The 18,331-nt window shown below is 39.9% G+C and overlaps 1 protein-coding gene across 1 annotated transcript in view; it reads right to left on the reverse strand.

The window, feature by feature from the left end:
- The window catches only part of GRIP2 (glutamate receptor interacting protein 2), a gene marked incomplete at its 5' end in the record, with an annotated part of 583,703 nt that overhangs the window by 182,024 nt on the left and 383,348 nt on the right, over nt 1-18,331 (reverse strand). The gene's annotated exons all lie outside the window — the stretch shown is intronic.

An 18,331-nucleotide genomic window follows, 5' to 3' on the forward strand; every position in this document is an offset into this window, starting at 1 on the left:
TTTCTTTTTCTTTTTCTTCTTCTTCTTCTTCTTCTTCTTCTTCTTCTTCTTATTATTATTATTATTATTATTATTATTATTATTATTATTATTATTATTATATTGGATACTTCAACAGGGTTGAAGCATAGCAGAACCACAAACCACTTGCTTGTGGACAGAAGATTCCAGGTTTAACTCCTGTCAACTATAGCTGAAAGGATCAGGCAGCAGGTCTTGGAGAGCATGTCTCTTTGACCCCCTGAAGGAATGAATGCATCAATCAGAGTAGCCTCTAAGGCATTGCTGAGCACAAATTGCCTTTCATCTAAGATCTAAGGAGACATTCCCTCCTGGTGGTGAAAATAGTGTTGCTATGGATAAAGCCCAGCAGGAGAAACACCCTTGTGATGCCTCTGTTAGGATATACATATGAAATATGGGAAAGCAAGTAGAATGCAGACTGCTGGATGGCATAGTATAATGAAGGGCAAGTCATTCATGCGTACCACTTGGAACTTCCATAAACAAGGAAATTTAAAGAACCACAGCCCACTTATGAGCATTTCTCAGAAATTCTTTTCTTTCAAAGAATTTCTAAAGAAAACTCATCAAATTAAATGAGAACTAGTCATACACCCACACACACGTTAGAAAGACACACACACACACACACACACAGAGAGAGAGAGAGAGAGAGAGAGAGACAAGGATGGATGGATGAATGGATGGATGGATGGAAAAATTGTCACCCTAGCAATTCTATATGTCCCAGAACATTTGGATTGCATCCACACAACATGCTAGCTTAAAATGTGGTTAGAGAGTTAATGGCACTGTATATTATGCAGATCTAACCATTATGGATAGTTTATGGATAATTGTGTTATAATTTGATTCATTCAATAAACCAATGTTCAGCCATGGATCACACTGCTGAGAGAGCTACAACTGGGGAAGAGCTTGATCACATGCAAAAATTTACCAGTACTTGAGCAATAACTGATGGCTTAAAACATCAATTTTATTTTATTTTAATTTTTATTTCATATGCCACCCATATCACTGTCAAGGGATACATATAGACTGCAGTTAAAATGTTCACGTTTAGTACTGAATTTTCATTTTTACATCATTCTGAATCACATTTGACTAAATATACAAAAATCCATATCATGTAGTTTATGGCGGTATTTTATATGCATCCTCAAAAAACCCAAATCAAGACATGAACGTTTTAGATTACCCTTGTAAAATGCTTGCCTCTGTATGCATGGGTTGTCCCACTTTTCCGTTCCCAGAGCTACTGAAACTTGCATTCAGTAACTTGCATTCTTTGAGTTCAAAAGTGTTACACCACCTCTATCCATTGAGAAATGCATATAATAAAAGCATTAACACATGCTATTTATTTTATGTAGCACATTTGTGTATCAAATGTCTTTATCAAGGAACTCAACTGGAATACAGAGAGTTTCAAAGTACTTGAAGTACTCAGGTTCCACAAAGGAGCTGTTTCCCCCATCCTCAGGATAGAATGAAGACACAAATTTAAAGGGACACAGATTTCTTTGTGAAGTAGTTCCTTGATCATTACTACTACTCCGCTAAGCTTCAAGAACAGGTCTCTTATTGAAAGTAGAAAGATTTCTTTTCTTTCAGGATTGTATTTAGGTTTTCCTAGGAGGAGGTAGGTCTTCTCTTGCCTTGGTCTACATTATTTCATCAAACAAAAAGTACATTTGCATTGTACATCCATAGTTGCTACAGGCATGGTTTACCTTTTTTCTCTCTCACACCTTCATGGGGCAATTTGATATTCTGCCCTCAGTGGCTCTTATAAGTATATAGCACAGAATTCCTTCACCTCTGCATGTGCTCAGGCAACAAGATTAGGTCTGTAGCATGTGTATTACCACAAGGCCCCCCACCCCACCCCATCATGTCTTAGGTCTTGATCTCATTGAATCTCTCTCTCTCTATTTCCTACCTGTTACAATCATGGGTTATAGAGCAGCTGGTGCAGGTTCAACATAGTGAAGTTTCTAAGAAGGTTGCAAAGTTCTTAGCCATAGCTTAGGCCAGGGATGTCAAACTGGTGGCCCATGGGCCAGATGCATCACATGCAGGCCACGCCCATCCCAGCTCCACAAAGGCAAAGAATGTCACAATACGTCATGTGACATGATCAAGTTTGAAACCCGTGGCTTAGGCCACTTGAAACCAAGGGGTTTGCTCTATATCCAGCTAAGCTTTCATTTTTTGCTCTTCCATTGCATTCATTTTTATGTGTGTTGACTGCCTTGTGTCAAGCTATTGCACTAATCTGTGTATGGAATACTGACATCCGTCACTATTTATTTATTTATTTATTCATTCATTCATTCATTCATTCATTCATTCATTCATTGTATTTATTTAGCCACTTATGTCACAAAATATGGGCAGCACACAATAAAAACTTTAAAACAATCAATAATTTAAAAATATATTACAGTTTAAAAAGGCAAGAAGAGTGCAACAGATATTAACAACTGTGGAGCCACTTCAACAAGTCACAATTCCTTGGAAGCCCCAGCCTGATGGTATAGCCAAGTCTTGAGAAACTTAGCAAGGATGGAGCCAGCTTGACTTAGGAGAAATGATGTTTCATAATGCAGGTGCCACAGCAGAAAAAATCCCGTATTTTGGATCCCAACAGATCTAAGGATCAGACAGGACCCACAACATACCACTTCTACCAGTTCTATGGGACAGGAAGAGGCAGCCCCTCAGATAACCCAGGCTTATGCCATGAAGTGCTTTAAAGATTAAAACCAGCATCTTGAATTGGACCTGGAAGCAGACTGCAACCAATACAGCACGTGGAACACAGTTGTAATGTCTGCCATTCTAGGGGCACACAATTGCCTGCACTGTTGCATTCTGAATTAACTGAAGCTTCCAGATACTCTTCAAAGGCAGCCCCATGTAGACAATATTGTTTGTTGTTAGCTGTGAAGTCGTGTCCGACCCATCGCGACCCTATGGACAACGTTCCTCCAGGCCTTCCTGTCCTCTACCAAGACAATATTACAATATTCTAACTGGGAGGTGACCAGGGCATGAATGTGAACAAAGTTTCTTGATCATTTCTGAACATTCTTTATTCTGCAGAGTCTTACATGCCTGCATTGTGCTGGCTTCTGCTGCACACTACATACTGCTATTTTTATGTTTTACTTCTAATTACTGCATACCTTTGGTCTATGGCTGTATATCAAATGCATACATATATTCATACATGGTTCTTTTTCAAGCCGTTTCCTCTGAATTCATTATTTTTAGAAGACTGCGTATTTCCCCATAATGAATTCTACTTGAGAGCCTATTATTCCTAGGATTCTCTTCTGTTCAACTAAATCCATGTTTTAATAGCGGCTTTTCATCCTGTGAAGTTTTTGTGTATAATCAAATAGTTTGAGGAATTCCTCACTTAGAAAGGCCAAAACAGGCTTTTTTTCTGGAAGAAGGCAAGTGGATCTGATAACTCTAGAGGAAACAGATTGGAACAAAAGTCAGTTTTCTCTGGTATCTATTCTCCCCAGAATGTTATGGCACATGCCGTTCTGGCTACCACCAGCAGATTCCTTCAAAACATGGTGTTGATCTGGCCCTTTTACTCTTTATTTTCTGGAATTATTATTATTTTTTTCATTCAACAATCTCTTGCCTCTCCTTGTTAGACCCCTTATGTTCAATCCACCCTTTTCTCTCTTCTTCCTTTTTTTGTTCTCCACACCATAGTAGACATTCTTCTTGTTCCACTTTTTCCCCCTAGGAGCTTAAATAAGGAGCACACTTACACTGGAGTATCCTTTGTTTCCTGACCAGCTACAGCACATCTTACTTGCCCCTCTAGCTAGCAGCATCCATAATAATTTCATATCCCAGGACTACTTCTCACAGTCATGCTGGATTGGTGAGAAAAAAGTAATATAATTGGGCAAACCACATATTTTATCATAGTTTGTTAATACGATCATCAGTTGGGTGCAACTGCTGCAAAAACCGGGTTTAACACAGCAAGTCTTAGTATATCTCCATTGTAGAACTTACTTATAGCACAGTTTGAAGGGTAAGCTGAGCTCTTCAGATGAGGTCAGCAAATTTAGATCCAGATTTGGAATTTTTGGATCTTAAATTCCTCAACAGCAGATGTGAAACTAGAGGCGTAAAACTAAAGCAACAGTGTGAACAGATTGGCAGACTACAAAGAGTTTCAACACTGCTTTCCTATGCATATTATATAGCTAGGCTCACAATATTAATGCCTAATCCAGATTGTATATATTACTGTCAACTTTTCTCACTTACAAATCAGCTCAATTGAGAGACAGTATATATACTACTTCTCAATTAAATGGATAATTTTACATACCTCCATTTCTTTCCTTACCTCTGGAATGATTTGGAATTTAGAATTTAAGAATTAACAGTCCAACAGACATACCTAGCATCAAGACCCATACTAGACACACAATTCCTAAATGTGGACCTTGTTAGCCCTTTAATACAAAATGCAGAGATAAAATATGAGTTGGGAAGAGTTGAATGTGTCATCTGGAAATGTTGGCAGTCCATAATAGATAAAGAACTATTAAGTAAGAATTGTAAATCAAAGGTAGTAAAAACTGTATAATAGTGATGATAGCTTTTTGTCTGTTGCTTAACACAAAACAAATGTTTCACAAAAATAAAAACCGCCGTCAAAATATGTTTGGTTTAAGCAATATTATTTGTAATCATATATTCACAAAATTCATGTGGAATAGTTTGTTCTTTAAATAAATAAATAATCATTTTTATAGAAACACAACATAGATGAAAAGGAGGAAAGCATGGAATAAGTTACTTTCTGTGCACTTGCATTGAACAACTTTATCCTTTAAAGAAATATTTCAATACATAAACAAATACTTATTAAAGGTACCAATAGCAATATTTGTTGCAAACCCATTTTACTGAGTGTTTCACCATTTTTTCTAACAACTAAATTTACAAGACATGGAAGTTCTTCCATAAAACTGAGTAATTGGTCTGTCTCACTAGGAAAGATATAGGTGGATAGAATTGATATTTATGTCAAAACTGCTTTTTAACAATATACAGTGGGATTAAGAGGATGGCCATGGAAAAACTTATTCATTTGTCCCAATCAAATTAGACCAACAGATCAAGAAAATGTTAAATTTCCAAACTTAGTACAATCTTGTAGCATCTTAGAGATGGATATATTATAACATGAAGTATATTTTGTGGGCTAGATTGCCCTTTCTCAGTTCTATAAAGCATTATCCTCAATCAATAGAGTAGATAGACCAATCTGGTGCAATTTGGTGCTGTCCAGTTGTATTGGACACACTTGGAAGAACCAGGGATGAAGCTATAAGGATCCAAAGAGCCACTAAGGTATTTTATAAAGTGGGTATTAGTCCATAAAAATTTATATCATAGTGTTTATGACTCTACCCATAAGATGTGCTGATTTTGCCACCAGAGCCTCCCCACAGACAGCTCTTGGAAATCAGCTTTTGTTTTCTCAAATTGTTGAAGTGTTTGGAACAAGATCACTTAAGCCAGAAGTCCAACTTCCATACTGCAGATGTGAAACTGAAAATTGGGGAGAAAAGGGAGAAAAAAGGCTACTAAAATTATTTCTCTCCATAGACAAAAGTGAGCTAAGTTGTGGTTTATTGTGATCAGCCCCCTTGAGTAACTTTATTAATAATAATGTTATAATCTGCTCAGCCATCTGTGATTTTTTCCCCCTAGGGATAAAAGAAAAAGAAGAAATCAGGGTGGGAATAAATGCACCATGTGTACTGACAGCAAAACAGAGGTTGCAGTGAAGTTAAAATGGGGAGGTATACATATTGGATTTCCTGCCAGGGGTACCTTTTATCTGTGATATGTGGAATAAACCTTAGGATACTGGCAGTTTCCTATTGCATTAAAATAATTAATATGATTCATTACATTAGACTGTAAGATCACCAACACCCTCAAGCACGTACTAGAGTTAGTGATCTGTCTATATTTAGCATGCTGTTTTACTACGTAAAAATGCACTAAAAAAGAAAAGAAAAAACTTCTCTCTCCTTTCATTGAAAAATCAGGTAGAGTTGACAAGAGAAATACAAATTGTACACAGCTACAAACAAAACCTCTATAATTCATTAAAGCTACAGAAGAGACTTGAAAGAGAGTCTCAATGCCAAAAGCCCATAGTTTCCAAGGTTACAAAGTCAAATTAATTACATGCAAGAAAACATACACAAACACACATACCAAGCATGAAAGCCACAGCATAGCATTCAAAATTGATATCCACACATTTCTTTGTGTGTGTGTGTATGTGTGTGCATGTGTCTGTGTGTGTGTGTGTGTGTGTGTGTGAGAGAGAGAGAGAGAGAGAGAGAGTGATTCCTGCATAAATCAGGTAAGTTTAAAGGATCAAGTTTCCTTAAAATAAAATTGAAAAGGAACAGGAGGTCGAGGAATACAGTAAGCCTTACTCACCAAAATCAGACTGCAAATCCTTTTTCAGCCCACAAAGCATGTCTGTTATTATCTATCAAAGCATTCAGCTGAACAGCAAAAGGCGCTCCTCTCTGCCTTGGCTGGCACTGGAATCACGTTACAGCAGTTTTGCTCCCAGGCCGACTCTCACAAGGAAACAGGGCTACACAGCACAAAAGATGCACTCCTCCACTTAAAGAAAACAAAGTCCTCCACTGCTTTGACACCTAGCAAACACAACACTCCCACTGAAAAGCAACCACCACCTCAGCATCAGGCTCTGACCACTCAGAAGGTTCAACGTCAAAAGGAATTTGAAACAAGGGTAAGGTGTGAAAGTCTCTCCCTCTGCTCTTCAAGGGAAAGCATCACAGGAGCTGTCAACGTGGTTCCCATGAGGGAAGAGAACCAAGACAAAAGTTCTACATGGAGGCATTAAAAAAGGAGGAGCTGATTGGAGAATGAGCAGCAGGAATCAAGCCACCCGTGGGTCCTCTTGTCGGCACCACAAATGGAAGGAGATCCTTCACAGCCCTCTGGGATCCAACCCGGGCCACGCTGGAAGAGGGCAGTCATCATCCCACATGGGTGGTACGCTCGTCTTTCAGACGGAGCCTTTTGTTTCTCTCACCCAGGAAATCCATAAAAAATCACAAGAAGCTAGACTGAATGGTCTTGGCTGACAGCCATACAACTGAGGGTTCCTTTTCTTGGCTCCAACCGGCACAAGGCTCCCCCCAGATGCTTCCAAGTTCCAGGCGGCAACATTTCAGAGTGCAAGAGAAGGCAGCTGCAGCACAGCTCAAGACGCTTGGTTTCCCCCACCCCTTTTATCAACTGGCTGTGTGGCTGCCAGCCCCTTTCAAGGCAGTATCAAAGCTGCTGTTTAAGCGCTACAGTTCTTTCTCTAACTCAGAGGAAAGGCACAGGAGCAGGAAATAGCTAGTAACTTAATTTAATCCTCCTTTGTACCATCCTCTGTCTTCTCTCTTTTATGCCTTAAAAAAAAATCAGTGCTATAAATTATTTGGCTTTTCAACTCTTGCATGACCAAGGAGCTAGCAATTGAGTAGATTTTAAAAATAGAACAGAATAGACCTGGAAGGGACATTGGAGGTCTTCTATTCCAACCCCCTGCTCAAGCAGGAGACCCTATATACCAGGGCTTTTCAACTTTTTCACCCATTGTACCACTTTTAGGATATGGCAACATCATCTACAGCATAGGTGTCAAACCACCAGTCGCCTAGCAAGGTGTCAAAAACTTGACCCAAAAAAAGGGGGAAAAAGTACAGGTAGTCCTCGATTTACAACAGTTTGCTTAGTGACTGTTTGAAGTTACAATGGCACTGAAAAAAGTGCCCCCCCAAGCCACAGCCTAGCAAGACACCTGCCTGCCCGCCCGGCGGCACTCTTCCTCCTGTCCGAGGTTTTCATTGTTGTGAGCATTTCTGTTGAGGGTTGGCAGTGGGGGTGGGGGGTGTTTGGTTTTTATTCCCCTGCCCCTATGCTGGGTGGGTGCAGCAGGGTGCAGCAACATCCCAGCTGATTTGCGCTTCTTGTGGGTTCAGCAAAAGCGTTGGGATCAGCGCCGAGCTCCAGCTGGAGCCTGGAGCTTATCCTGGTGCTTCCACTGAGCCCTGACAGCCCTGCAGCTCCAGCCATCTCTCACTCAGGCTTGTGTGGTGCTGCCACCCGTTCAGCTCATTCCCCTCCCCCGCTACCACTTTTCTAGGATGGTCGCGTACCACCTGCCATACCACTGGTTGAAAAGCCCTGCTATATATCATTTCAGGCAAGTGACTTACATGAAAGTAAATATCTTTTTAATGAGATTTGTGATGAAGCCCCTACAACTTCTGAAGGCAAGCTGTTGCACTGGTTAATTGTTCTCACAGTTAGGAAGAGTCTCCTTAATTCCAGGTTGCTTCTCTCCTTGATTAGTTTCCATCCATTGTTTCTTGTCCTGCCCTTTGGTGCTTTGGAAAATAAGTTGACTCCCTCTTCTTTGTGGCAGCCCCTCAAATACTAGAGAGACAAGCAAACTAGAGAAGGGACACTATGTGGTGTTTACTTCTCAAAAAATCCCATCTAAACATGGAAGGCAAATCACTTATCCCTAAAACTTTCAACCAAAGTAGAACTGAGAACATCATCTACAGCATAGGTGTTAAACTTGCCATATCATGTGACGTGTTGTGATGTATCACGACATGTTTTGCATTGCCAGAGCCAGGGTGGGCGCGGTCTCCATATGATGCAACTGGCCCACAGGCTGGCAGTTTGAGATCCCTGATCTCAAAGGTAATCCTTGTGTTACAAGCATTCATTTAGTGACCATTCGAAATTACAACAGCTCTGAAAAAAGTGACTTATGACTGTTTTTCACATTTATGACTCTTGCAGCATCTCCATGGTCACAGGATCAAAATTCAGATGCTTGGCAACTGACTCAGATTTATGAGGGTTGCAGTGTCCCAGGGTCATGCAATCACCTTTTGTGACCCTCTGACAAGCAAAGTTAACAGGGAAGCCAGATTCACTTGATCACCGTGTTACTAACTTAACAACTGCAGTGATTCACCTAACAACTGTGGCAAGAAAGGTTGTAAAATAAGTCAAAACTCACTTAACAACAGTCTTGCTTAGCAATGGAAATTTTGGGCTTAATTGTGGTCGTAAAACGAGGAATACCTGCCTCATATTACCAAACCCCACCCCTTCCCCATTAACCAGTTTGCTCAATTACTAATCTTCCCATGGTGGCAACCTTCAGGTCTATGAATCTGGTCCACAGCTTTATTCCCAGTCTGCAGGCGCTAGTCAACAACTCTGTACATTACTATTTGTAAAGAAAGAAAAACTGAAATATTCTGAACTTAAATTTTACTCTTAGTGACTGCTTGCTATTTTCCTATTTATCTTTTTTTACTTCCCAGTTTAGCTTACTGCTCAGAGAGTTCTAAAGTACTTTCTCTGAAATGGTGCCAGACAAAAGCTATACAAAACCAGAAGTTTCTTAACAGTCCATTGTGTCTAACTTCCAACACCTGGCAGTTGTGTACAAGCAGAACCAAATCACAGTGTTCCTCAGTGCCTGCCACTGAAAAATTTGTGTCAAGTGCCAACTACTTTTAGACTTTTTTTTCTAGAAATCTGGACTGGAAACAGTTAATCCAGTGTTAATATACCAAATCTCTGATAAGTAATATCTGTCAGAAGGAAAATTAAAGTTAGAACAGAAGAATTCCAGCAAGTACTCTCTTCTTTCAATGAAAAGAGACTTTATACACACATGCACACATTGGTTTATTTTATTGGGAGATATATTTTTTTTAGTGCAAAGAGGAGGAAGAGTCTCTCTTTTGTGGAGGCAGGCAGTCTACATTGCTGATTGTTTTGATGTTAGACTTCTTCTCAATGTGGGAAATTACTTAAGACCACCAGCACACACTACTTTGCTCTTCTTTGCAAGGTCCACCATTTCAGAGGCATTCGCTTCCTCTACAATCCTGTGGTTCTGCATTGATCTGCAAATGGGCTCATTTAATTTTATTTACAGTCCCAGAGCAATAAAGGTGTCCTCATTTGTGGGTCAAGGATTTTGTCAATGGGACAATGATTTTTTTTTAAAAAATCATCTATTGACCCAACCTTGTTCTCTCCTAATATTAGTTTCCATAGTGTGGGGAAAAATGGGTGGGGGCAGGGCATGTCTGATGAATGGGAATTGTGCCTAAGCTGAAAGAGAGAAAAGAAAAATCAGAAATAAGACTGAGGTGGGAGTTTTCCTCAACAAGAAACAACTTAGCTTCCAATGTTTCTTTCGGAGTAGGAACAATAATGTTCTTTAATGAAAAGAAGGACTAGGGGTGACATGATGGCAGTGTTCCAATATCTTAGGGGTTGCCACAAAGAAGAAGGAGTCAAGCTAGTCTCCAAAGCACCCGAAGGCAGGACAAGAAGCAACAGATGGAACTAACCAGAGAGAGAAGCAACCTAGAACTAAGAAGAAATTTCCTGACAGTTAAAACAATTAATCAGTGGAACAACTTGCCTCCAGAAGTTGTGGATGCTCCAACACTGGAAGTTTTTTTTAAAAAGGGACTGGACAGCCATTTGTCTGAAATGGTATAGGGTTTCCTGCTTGAGCAGGGGGCTGGACTAGAAGACCTCCAAGGTTCTATTCTATTCTATTCTATTCTATTCTATTCTATTCTATTCTATTCTATTCTATTCTATTCTATTCTATTCTATTCTATTCTATTCTATTCTATTCTATTCTATTCTACTCATTTTATAGGAGGTGAATTCAAGGCAGTGAACATGTATAGTACTCCTTCCCAAGCAGGCATGTCCACAGATGATGTCAAAATGGTGGGTATTATTGGATGATCAGAATGTGGTTACTGATGCATCCCACACACGGAAGGCCTTAGATGCAATCTGCTAATAAAATAAGGAAGTGTTGCTGAATTCTTAAGATAATGATGGCTTTGTTGTACAACTAAGAAATACAAAGCTGCATAATATTTTAGAAAACCAACACACTTGTTACCCATTGCACAACTAAAGGATTATTGAATGAAAGATGTGGATTGAAAGAGAAGTAAAATGGAGAAGAACATAGTAAACAAAGCAGCATCAGAACTTGTCATCATAAAAGACCTCTCATTTTAATAATTAGAAAAAATGTCTATTAATCTGGACCCACATGTGAGGCAGATCAATGTTAGTTAAAGGGCATATCTTCCTTTCTCACGTCATAAATTGGTAATTTATAGTAGTCATTCATTGTAGCAACCAGCAACATGTCACTTGATGACTGCTTGACATTGTGTCACCTGATAGCAAACTTCCTAGGTTGATCCATTTGTGAATTGAGCTTTCATGCTATATCCCAAGAAATTTACTTTCTTTTATTTTCTTATAGAGATGTTATGTAGAAAAAAAATGCTGGATTCCAGTGTGCTGATGGCTGCACATCAATAGGACACTTATCCATTTGTAACAGCTGTCTCATACAGTGGTTAGTATAGTCCTCCAAGTGATAGATACAAGATAGCTGACAACTCCACCAGAGGGAATAAAGTAAAAAAAAACAAAAACCTGACAGTTTAGATCAGTGGTTTTCAAACTTGGCAATTTTAAGATGTGTGGACTTCAACTCTCAGAATTTTCCAGCCCAACTGAAAAATTCTGGGATTTAAAAGTCCACAAAGCTTAATGTTGCCAAGTTTGAAAAACAGTGGCTTAGAAAGACAGCAGGCATTAACTTTAGCACTGGAATATCTATTTGGTAACAGCTCCATCTTGTGATAGAGTCAATTGCTTGGGTTCAATTGCTATGAGAAGAAAGTCACAAATAGCATCCATGCAGGCACTCACACACCATATCAAATTATTCTGTAATTTGCTAAGCAGAAACCACCATAGCAGCATTTTCGTAGACTAAAGTAGCAACAGAAGTTGAAGTTGCAATAATAATTCCTCTAAACTGCATGGCATTTTCTAAGCAGAAATTTTCAAGGAGCTTCGGAAATTATTCAAAATAGGAATAGATCTCATAACAGGTAAATTAGTGCATAGAAATTATAGAAGTTGCAAAAGACAGTGAAACATGTATTATTACTGAATTCTTTTTTCCATCTTGTTCATTTAACTAAGAAATTTAAAAGTACATGCTTTAAGGAATCTGAATACATCATTACCATGATAACTGACTAGGTAAAAAACAAACAAATAGACTGGGCTGGATCTATATGCTTACACATATGCGATATATATATATATCTCCCCTTCATGGATTACTGCCTTGTCATGGTGAAGGGACTTGCGTAATTCAATGAAGCTATGAGCTATGCCGTGCAGGGCCACCCAAGACAGAAAGGTCACAGCAGAGAGTTCTGACAAAACTACAGTGATCCACTGGAGAAGGAAATGGCAACCCACTCCAGTATCTTTGCCATGAAAACCCTATGGACAGTACCAAAAGGCAAAACGATATGACGCTGGAAGATGAGCCCCTCAGGTCGGAAGGCGTCCAATATGCTACTGGGGAAGAGCAGAGGGCTAGTACTAGTAGCGCCAGAAAGAATGAAGCGACTGGGCCAAAGCCGAAAGGACGCTCAGCTGTGGATGTGTCTGGTGGTGAAAGAAAAGTCCGATGCTGTAAAGATTTTTTCTCCATAGGAACCTGGAATGTAAGATCCATGAATCAAGGAAAGCTGGATGTGGTCAAACAAGAGATGACAAGACTGAACATCGACATCTTAGGTATCAGCGAACTAAAATGGACAGGAATGGGTGAATTTAATTCAGATGACCATCAGGTATACTACTGCGGGCAAAAATCCCTCAGAAGAAATGGAGTAGCCTTCATAGTCAATAAAAGAGTAGGAAAAGCAATACTGAGATACAATCCTCAAAATGACAGAATGATCTCAGTTCGAATCCAAGGCAAACCATTCAATATCACAGTAGTCCAAGTCTATGCCCCAACCACCGGTGCTGAAGAGGATGAAATTGACCGGTTCTATGAAGTCCTACAGCACCTTATAGAACTAACACCCAAAAATGATGTCCTTATCATCATGGGGGATTGGGATGCTAAAGTAGGAAGCCAAAAGATAACCAGAGTAACAGGCAAGTTTGGCCTTGGAGTACAAAATGAAGAAGGGCAGAGGCTGATAGAATTTTGTCAAGAGAATACGATGGTCATAGCAAACACTCTTTTCCAACAACCCAAGAGACGGATCTACACATGGACATCACCAGACGGTCAGCACAGAAATCAGATTGACTATATGCTCTGCAGCAAAAGATGGAGAAGCTCTATACAGTCAGTAAAAACAAGACCAGGAGCTGACTGTGGCTCAGACCATGAGCTTCTCATTGCAAAGTTTAGGCTTAAACTAAAGAAAGTAGGAAAAAGCACTAGGCCACTCAGGTATGAATTAAATCATATCCTTGTTGAATATACAGTAGAGGTGACAAATTTATTTATTTATTTATTTATTTATTTATTTATTTATTTATTTATTTATTTATTTATTTATTTATTTATTTATTTATTTAGTCTTCTATACCGCCCTATTCCCGAAGGACTCAGGGCGGTTTACAGGGCAATATTTAAAAGACAATATAAAATTAAGATAAAAATAGATTTAAGGAATTAGATCTGTTAGACAGAGTGCCTGAAGAACTATAGACAGAGGTTCGCAACATTGTACAACAGGTAGCAACCAAAACCATCCCAAAGAAAAAGAAATGCAAGAAAGCAAAATGCCTGTCTGAGGAAGCTTTGCAATTAGCTGAGGAAAGGAGGGAAGCGAAAGGCAAGGGAGAAAAAGAAAGATACGTCCAATTGAATGCAGAATTCCAGAGAATAGCTAGAAGAGATAAGAATGCCTTCTTAAATGAACAGTGCAAAGAAACAGAAGAAAACAATAGAATAGGGAGGACCAGAGATCTTTTCAAGAAAATTGGAGAGATGAAGGGAACGTTTCATGCAAAAATGGGCATGATAAAGGACCAAAATGGCAGGGACCTAACAGAGGCAGAAGAGATTAAGAAGAGGTGGCAAAATTACACAGAAGAACTATACAAGAATGAGCTTAATGTCCCAGATAACCATGATGAGGTGGTCACTGACCTCGAGCCAGACATCCTAGAATGTGAAGTGAAGAGGGCCTTAGAAAATCTGAGCAACAACAAAGCTAGTGGAGGTGACAGTATTCCAGCTGAGCTATTTAAAATCTTAAAAGACGATGCAGTAAAAGTACTACACTCAATTTGCCAGCAAATTTGGAAAACTCAGCAGTGGCCACAGGATTGGTAAAGATCAGTTTACATTCCAATTCCAAAGAAAGGAAGTGCCAAAGAATGTTCAAACTACCGCACCATTGCACTCATTTCTCATGCTAGTAAAGTTATGCTTAAAATCCTACAAGCTAGACTTCAGCAGTATGTGGATCGAGAACTACCAGAAGTACAGGCAGGATTTCGAAGAGGCAAAGGAACCAGAGATAAAATTGCCAACATACGCTGGATCATGGAGAAAGGTAGGGAGTTCCAGAAAAACATCTACTTCTGCTTTATTGACTATGCTAAAGCCTTTGATTGTGTGGATCATAACAAACTGTGGCAAGTTCTTAAAGAGATGGGCATGCCAGACCATCTTATTTGTCTCTTGAGAAACCTATATGTGAGCCAAGAAGCAACAGTGAGAACTGGACACGGAACCACTGATTGGTTCAAAATCGGGAAAGGAGTCTGGCAAGGCTGTATACTGTCACCCTGCCTATTTAACTTATATGCAGAGCACATCATGAGAAAGGCAGGGTTAGAGGAATCAAAAGTTGGAATTAAGATTGCCGGAAGAAATATCAACAACCTAAGATATGCAGATGATACCACTCTAATGGCAGAAAGTGAAGAAGAACTAAAGAGCCTCTTGTTGCGGGTGAAGAAGGAGAGTGCAAAACTTGGGTTGAAACTGAACATTAAGAAAACCAAGATCATGGCATCCGGCCCTCTCAATTCCTGGCAAATAGATGGGGAAGAAATGGAGGTAGTGACAGATTTTATTTTCCTGGGCTCCAAGATCACTGCAGATGGGGACTGTAGCCAAGAAATTAAAAGACGCTTGCTCCTCGGGAGGAAAGCTATGGCAAATCTAGACAGTACACTAAAAAGCAGAGACATCACCCCGTCAACAAAAGTGCGTATAGTTAAGGCTATGGTCTTCCCAGTTGCAATGTATGGCAGTGAAAGCTGGACCATAAAAAAGGCTGAGCATCAAAGAATTGAGGCCTTTGAACTATGGTGCTGGAGAAGACTCCTGCGAGTCCCTTGGACTGCAAGGTGATCAAACCGATCAGTCCTAGAGGAGATCAACCCTGACTGCTCTTTAGAAGGCCAGATCCTGAAGCTAAAACTGAAATACTTTGGCCACCTAATGAGAAGGAAGGACTCACTGAAGAAGAGCCTAATGCTGGGAAAGATTGAGGGCAATAGAAGAAGGGGATGAAAGAGAATGAGGTGGCTGTCGTAAGTTGTGACTATAGCCTGCGAATAGCCTTGGATTAGGCTGAAACCAGAAAGAAGATTTAACTAGCAAGGTATTCAAAAGACTTGACAAACACTTAACACATATATCTCCCTTGCTTCCTAGCTAATAAAGAGAGAAAGAGCCTGTGGCCTAGGGGTTAAAACAACTGCCTAATATATAATTAGCCCAGGTTCGAATCTCAGATAAAGGGTATGACTGACTGATGAGAACAAAATAAGTTTGAAATGGCCATATCAGCCTCCCTAATTCTTTATTAGCAATTTGAATAATTTATACAAATAATGAACTGTCGTAAGTTGTGACTATAGCCTGCGGATAGCCTTGGGTTATGCTGAAACAGGAAAGAAGATTTAACTAGCAAGGTATTCAAAAGACTTGACAAACACTTAACACATATATCTCCCTTGCTTCCTAGCTAATAAAGAGAGAAAGAGCCTGTGGCCTAAGGGTTAAAACAACTGTCTAATATATAATTGACCGGTTCTATGAAGCCCTACAGCACCTTATAGAACTAACACCAAAAAATGATGTCCTTATCATCATGGGGGATTGGAATGCTAAAGTAGGAAGCCAAAAGATAACTGGAATAACAGGCAAGTTTGGCCTTGGAGTACAAAATGAAGCAGGGCACAGGCTGATAGAATTTTGTCAAGAGAATACGATGGTCATAGCAAACACTCTTTTCCAACAACCCAAGAGACGGCTCTACACATGGACATCACCAGACGGTCAACACAGAAATCAGATTGACTATATGCTCTGCAGCCAAAGATGGAGAAGCTCTATACAGTCAGTAAAAACAAGACCAGGAGCTGACTGTGGCTCAGACCATGAGCTTCTCCTTGCAAAGTTTAAGCTTAAACTGAAGAAAGTAGGGAAAAGCACTAGGCCACTCAGGTATGAATTAAATCATATCCCTGTTGAATATACAGTAGAGGTGACAAATAGATTTAAGGAATTAGATCTGATAGACAGAGTGCCTGAAGAACTATGGACAGAGGTTTGCGACATTGTACAACAGGTAGCAACCAAAACCATCCCAAAGAAAAAGAAATGCAAGAAAGCAAAATGGCTGTCTGAGGAAGCTTTGCAAATAGCTAAGGAAAGGAGGGAAGCAAAAGGCAAGGGAGAAAAACATACATATGCCCAATTGAATGCAGAATTCCAGAGAATAGCTAGAAGAGATAAGAATGCCTTCTTAAATGAACAGTGCAAAGAAATAGAAGAAAACAATAGAATAGGGAGGACCAGAGATCTTTTCAAGAAAATTGGACAGATGAAGGGAACGTTTAATGCAAAAATGGGCATGATAAAGGACCAAAATGGCAGGGACCTAACAGAGGCAGAAGAGATTAAGAAGAGGTGGCAAAATTACACAGAAGAACTATACAAGAATGAGCTTAATGTCCCTGATAATCACAATGAGGTGGTCACTGACCTCGAGCCAGACATCCTAGAATGTGAAGTAAAGTGGGCCTTAGAAAAGCTGAGCAACAACAAAGCTAGTGGAGGTGACAGTATTCCAGCTGAGCTATTCAAAATCTTAAAAGACAGTGCAGTAAAAGTGCTACACTCAATTTGCCAGCAAATTTGGAAAACTCAACAGTGGCCACAGGATTGGAAAAGATCAGTTTACATTCCAATTCCAAAGAAAGGCAGTGCCAAAGAATGTTCAAACTATCGCACCATTGCACTCATTTCTCATGCTAGTAAAGTCATGCTTAAAATCCTACAAGCTAGACTTCAGCAGTATGTGGATCGAGAACTACCAGAAGTACAGGCAGGATTTCGAAGAGGCAGAGGAACTAGAGATCAAATTGCCAACATACGCTGGATCATGGAGAAAGCTAGGGAGTTCCAGAAAAACATCTACTTCTGCTTCATTGACTATGCTAAAGCCTTTGATTGTGTGGATCATAACAAACTGTGGCAAGTTCTTAAAGAGATGGGAGTACCAGACCATCTTATTTGTCTCTTGAGAAACCTATATGCGGGTCAAGAAGCAACAGTGAGAACTGGACATGGAACCACTGATTGGTTCAAAATTGGGAAAGGAGTCCGGCAAGGCTGTATACTGTCGCCCTGCCTATTTAACTTATATGCAGAGCACATCATGAGAAAGGCAGGGCTAGATGAATCAAAAGTTGGAATTAAGATTGCCGGAAGAAATATCAACAACCTAAGATACGCAGATGATACCACTCTAATGGCAGAAAGTGAAGAAGAACTAAAGAGCCTCTTGTTGCGGGTGAAGAAGGAGAGTGCAAAAGTTGGGTTGAAACTGAACATTAAGAAAACCAAGATCATGGCATCCGGCCCTCTCAATTCCTGGCAAATAGATGGGGAAGAAATGGAGGTAGTGACAGATTTTATTTTCCTGGGCTCCAAGATCACTGCAGATGGGGACTGTAGCCAAGAAATTAAAAGACGCTTGCTCCTGGGGAGGAAAGCCATGGCAAATCTAGACAGCACACTAAAAAGCAGAGACATCACCCTGTCAACAAAAGTGCGTATAGTCAAGGCTATGGTCTTCCCAGTTGCAATGTATGGCAGTGAAAGTTGGACCATAAGAAAGGCTGAGCGCCAAAGAATTGAGGCCTTTGAACTATGGTGCTGGAGAAGACTCCTGCGAGTCCCTTGGACTGCAAGGCGATCAAACCGGTCAGTCCTAGAGGAGATCAATCCTGACTGCTCTTTAGAAGGCCAGATCCTGAAGCT

Source organism: Vipera berus, assembly GCF_964194415.1.
Source record: "Vipera berus genome assembly, chromosome: 2".
NCBI classification, from domain to species: Eukaryota; Metazoa; Chordata; class Lepidosauria; order Squamata; family Viperidae; genus Vipera; species Vipera berus.